The sequence below is a fragment of the Zonotrichia albicollis genome, chromosome 1, assembly GCF_047830755.1.
Source record: "Zonotrichia albicollis isolate bZonAlb1 chromosome 1, bZonAlb1.hap1, whole genome shotgun sequence".
In the NCBI taxonomy this organism is placed as follows: domain Eukaryota; kingdom Metazoa; phylum Chordata; class Aves; order Passeriformes; family Passerellidae; genus Zonotrichia; species Zonotrichia albicollis.
The window spans coordinates 106,353,782-106,359,781 of record NC_133819.1 but is presented as its reverse complement, the minus strand read 5'-3'; positions in this window follow the sequence as shown (position 1 = coordinate 106,359,781).

Genomic DNA, 6,000 nt, shown 5'->3' with positions numbered 1-6,000 from the left:
TAAATTAAAGAGGAAGAGAAAAAAAGGGGAAGGAGATTAAGGATAAAGAGGAAAGAGATAACAGGTCTAAAGATCAAGACATGTCTGATAACATTTAGTGAGCATTACAGAGAAATAAATGTGCACTGGATGAACGACACAGGAAAATGAGTACTGTAAGGTCTTGCAGTAGCTTGCAAGATATTGTATTAACAGCTTTGGATCCACTGCAATTTAATTATCTAAATGCACAAGGGTATTTTGATTTTCAATGTATTTTTCTATTGCTGCTGTTCATGCCACTTAATGTGAATTTCACCTTATTTTGCAACTTTTGAAAGTGTTGGGTATCCTTAGAAGTCTGAAATAATAAAAAAGCCAGTAGTAGTATGATTCTAAAAATAACTGTATATTGAGAAAGAGATAACACAAAATATTTTTTTTTCCCTGAGGAGACTAGACACAGATGAGGTGTGCCACAGGTGCCAGTTCAGATCCTTATATCCAGAGAGTGCTCTTTGTGAAAGACTTATATGCACATAGCATTGGTATGGAGCAAGCCAGTGCCTGCTTATTGGCATGGACGAAGGAAGAACATGAGCAAAGTTTGCAATCACTATGGAAACTGACTCTCTGGTTGCTGTGTTGGCACATCTGTCAGGGACAGCAGCTGTTCTAGAGGCTTCCTTCCAACAAAGCTTTTCCTGAGACTTGTATCTGGGACTGGGCCCAGGACTGCAGGGTTTCAACAAGAATCCAACAGTCTGCACAAGCACAATTATATTCTTCACTTTGCCCTTGTAAGGCAGCTCTGTTTTTTTTCTTTTCGGTATTTAGAAAACTTGCGGAGTGAAACACCTGGAGAGGTGGCATGCAAATCCTTTCTACTGTGTGATTCAGACCCTAGGTGTTGTGGCAAATGAAGAGAGAGTCCAGCTAGGAGATAATGGAGAGCTTGGTTCTCCTTCAGCCTGGTGTGTGGCCTCTTAAAAACCTGTGACTTCTTAATTTAAAGTTTGGACACAAATTATTTTCAATAGCAGGGTTTTTTTCCTTATGTGTGGCTACTGTTTATAGTATCACATCAAAGTACTTTCTGGCATCAGCCTCAGCAGAATCATTCTGCATGAAAGAGGAGGACGGGGTGTCTGGGGATGGCACCACCCTGAGGAATCCAGCCACCAGCAAAGGCAGGGATACTCTTAGGGCTGGCACATGAAGGCAGATTGGAATTTTCATAAACCAGAGGCTCTTGTTAAGATAGTGTTTGTCTTTGTACAGGCAAGTCAATTTGAAGCTGGTTTTGTTTAATCTAGGATATGTTACCTTCAATAAAATCGTGTTTAGAACACTGCATAGACATTGAAAGGAATGTACATTCTCAGGTGTAATTTTCCAGTGCCAATGACATCCATGAGGCTGCTGAAATATATGGTGAATTTTTATGAAATCCTGTGTGCTCAGTAGATAGTAGCTCAATCTTTTTGTTCTGGGAACCCTTTTAAAATCTAGACTTGATTTTTGATTCCCATGGAAATGGGCCATGGAAATTTTTGCATCATTGAAATTCCTCACTGCTTGAAGCACTTTTTAAAACAAAAACTCTTTCAATTTTCTTGGGCATGAAGGTATTCCTGCAGCAAATGCAGCAATTGCTCATGAAAAAATGAAGACTACAGAACAATTTGAATTTAAGCTGGTGCATACCAGCCCAGTTCAGCTGTCTTGATTGATTCTGTTAAAATTTGATGTAATTAATGGGTGAAAACAAGGGGAAAGAAGAGTTACACAACCAGTTGATTAGGCCTCCACAAAATTCTAGTAATTTTTGTTTCAAGAACTGGTGCAACACTACAATCTCTTTCAATATGTATCTATTACAAACATGTATTTTCTTTCCTCTAGGAAATATATGCTTAGGTATCTAAAACAAAGTGACACATTCAGGAGAGCAGATCACTGAATTTTCTGATCCTGATGTATTTTTCTAATTGTACACTGAGTTAATATTGGAAACAAACTTTTAAGTCTTTGTTTTTATGATTTATATTACACCAGAATCCCTAATCTGCTGTAAAAACCAGTTACTTATTACCTTTGTTTGTATATAATGGACTTTAGAGAGTATATATTACTAATTTTTCAGCTAAGAGTTTATGCATCTAATGATGCATTTATATCCATATATATACAAACAGTTGCTTACTCATATTTAATCCTTGAAAGCTACCAGGATAGCACATTTTGCAGGGGTTAGAAAGAATTCAGACATGAAGATCATTCAATTGTTATTGATAGCCAAATATTTTTAAATATTTCATCTTATTTACTACAGTTTTGAATTCAAGTGGAAAGCCTATTTCTTTAGCCTCAATAATCACTGGAAAGGAAAAACAGAGGGGAAAAGATACCTTTTGGCCTGCCAGAATATTACTTTTGTGATAGAAGAAAGAAAAAATGAAGAAGGTGTGTTGCCTTTGGCCCAATGTTTTAACTGCAAATAGGTTTGTAGAATAAAATAGGTCCTTTCTGATGGTTTTTAGCCATTGCTATGGGGGGCTATTTAGATGACACACTTCATGAAGAAGGACTGTGCTTGCAAAGTGTAGTTAGTCTGGAAAGCATTTTTACCTGTGTTGACTATTGTAGGGGCTGCCCTAGAGTGGAATCATTAGGTCAGCAAGACCTTCCTGTTTGAATTCTGTTTCTCTGTAGTTCCAGACCAGCACTTTGATTCCATATGCCAATGGATGCGTGGAGACACTCCACAAACACAGTGCTGGGCCGGGGCACAGGCACACAAAGGTAGTTCTGATGAGTTTATTTAGCAGTGGAATGAGATCAAGATCTGAAGTGCTGCAGGGCATGGTCATGCTTCACTCTCAGGAACAAGTACTGCCAAAGAAGGTTCAAAGAGCCATGTTTACAACCATGGAACAAGGTCCCTATTGATTTCAATATCTGACATTACACAGATATGCAAACTCAGTGTAATTGTTCCATCTGTCCCTCCTTATTACTATCTGTAGCAGCAGCACAAGTATTCCCTTCTCCCAATATGCTGCAGTCATACTGTGTCACTGCAGTGAGGACCAAGCAGGGACAGAGGAGGAGCAAATAAAAACCGTTATCTTCAACTTTTTCACTTACCATAATACACTGGAGTAGAGCTGCATTGTGTTATCTTTTTCCTGGTGTGAATTGCTTCAGGTGAATGCAGTTGAATGACATAAAGAGTAGTTTGTCTTCCCAAAGTTATACAAACAACTGATTGTTACAGGTATGGCTTCAGCTTGGGAGATACTAGAGTCCCTGTGTCTTCTGGACAGTGTCATGCTCTTCTGTATGCTGGCAGGTACAGCTGGTTTTTTGTTATTCTGCAAAGATATGATTATATTGTTGCGCAGGCTTTTTACAGAAAGTTAAATTGGCCACTGCAGTTAGGTCTCTGTAAATACCCACTGCTGGAGAACCAAGGCACCATAAAGTTGTGTTGTATTCTTTCTGATACCAGCATTTTCTGGAAGTGTTGCTCACAGGAATGAAAACGTCCCAAAACACAGAAGTACATTTATTCAGAAGGACTGGAAGTAATTTGCTTTCAGAATTTCAGAGCTGCTGCAGGAATCAGGCTGCCCAGAAGGAATTGACTTATCACATTTTTTTAAACCTTTGGGAAAAGAGGAAATTAGCTATCAACCAATTGAATTACCATGTTATACCATCCTCTTTCCTTCATTCAGTTTACCTCCAGGACTACCCAGAATTGCAACAATATTAATTTTCTGTTAAGTTTTATTACAGACTAAAACTTGGCATTATACACAAAAAGATCCTTTCTTTGGACTGCTTGAACCATTTTGTAACCATGGCCAGTCTTACCAGCACATTATCATCTCTCAGTTATCACATATCCATAACTCCCAACCTGCTGCATTTCAGATTCGGCATTCCACTTTGATTCCATGTATTGACATTTACCAAAAATCACTCGGTTTTGGTCCCTTTTTATGAGGTCTTTTATTATACACATGTTATTTATCAGACTTTACCTAGCGCTTTTTTTTAAAATGTAAACAGCAAGTTTTCCTCTCTGTATTAAACACACTCATTGTCCCTAGTTTCTTGTTGATAAGAGTATTCCTGTCAGGGAGGTCTATACTCTCAAATTCTTCCTTTTTTTTCTCTTTTCTCTTCAAGTTTATTATCTCTCTATGCTGGGTATTTTTGTGTACTGACTTCTAGTAGATAATGAACTGTGATTTTCTCCCTGATTAAGATTGTATAAACCTTCTCTTCCATGGCATCTGCCAGTTAGAAAATGCTTAATAGATTTTTTTTTTTCTCAGTAGCACCTAGACTGTAAAGTACCAGTAAAGACATTAACTTGCAGATACAGAAAGAAGTGAAAACATTATAAAGATACTGTGCCAAATTTGGTGTCAGTGATTCAACAGCGTTGTTAAAAAGTTACAGGAGATGTAGACAAAAGCTGTAAGAATAAACAAAAGGCTGAAAACCATGCTTTATAGAGAATGGTGTGAGGTGTTCAATTTGCATGCACAAGGAAAAAAGCTGGAGGTATACACTGAACATAGTCCCACCAGGTGCAATTAACTCAGATTATTTGATCTATAAAACAGAAGATATTCAAGTTGCCCAATTTCCTTAAATGAAGCCCAAAGCTCTTTTCAAGCTTAGCCAGATAATTCAGTCATCAAATATGTGTTAGAGACAGTGAATAGATGAGTCCAATTTCTGAGCAATGTGTCTGCAATGAGTGGTGCAGTTGACGGGTCTGAAGGAGGGGATGTTATCCAGAGTGACCTGGATAGACTTAGAGATGGGGCCCAGGCGAACCTCATGGAGTTCAACACATGCAAGTGCAAGGTGTACCTTGGTTGGGACAATCCCAGACATGAGTTCAGACTGAGGGAAGAACTCTGAGAGCAGTCCTGTGGAGAAGGGCTTTAGGGGTTCTTGAGGATAAAATCTTGGACATGAGTCCACAGGCAGCTCAGAAAACCAACCACATCTTGGGCTGCATCAGAAGCAGCATGGCCAGCAGGCCGAGGGACATGATTCTGCCCCTCTGTTTTGCTCTGGTGAGTTCACTCCCACCTGGAGTGCTGTGTCCAGCTCTGGGGTCTCCTCAGCACAAGAAAGACATGGGCGTGTTGGAGCGAGTCCTGATGAGAGCCACAAAAATGATCAGAGTGCTGGAGCACCTCTCCTTCAAAGACAGGCTGAGAGAGCTGGAGTTGTTCAGCCTGGAAAAGAGAAGGTTCTGGGGAAGATCACATTTCAGTACCTTAAGGGAGCTTATAAAAAGGAGAGAGAAGTATTTTTTTATATAGGCAGGTATAAAAAGGGGGCAAGGGGAAATGGTTTTATACTAAAGGAAGACAGGCTTAGATTAGATGCTAGGAAGAAATTCTTTACTCAGGGGTAATGAGGCACTGAACGACTTGCCCAGAGAAGTGGGCAGGATGCCCAATCCCACTAAGTGCTCAAGGCCAGGTTGGATGGGGCTCTGAGAAACCTGATCTAGTGAGTGGCATCTGTATCCTGGCAGGGGAGCTGGAAATACATGATCTTTGGGTTCTTTGCAACCCAAACCATCTTGTGATTTTATGATTATATGATCGTGTGAAATGATCATATAAATTAAACCAAGATGATTCCAATGGATGAGATGTATCATCTAGTGCACCAGAAAGCCAAGAAATTGAATAAATTAACCTTATGCTCCATGACCTTCTCCAGCGGAGAAAGTGCTGTCCAACTGGTCAGACTTGAGTATGCCAGCAGACACACCAATGACAAGTTTTCTTCAGAGTAGTGGATTGAAAGTTCTACTTTTATGTTGCCAGACGCTGATGCTTCAGAGGAAGATGAGAAAACAAATAAACAAAACCAGCAGGAAGCTTTTTTCTGACCCTCTGTAAGTAGTTAATGGAAAACTGTAAGCTTTGATTAATATAATTACATTAAAACTTAGGCATTATGAGAAGAGTATAG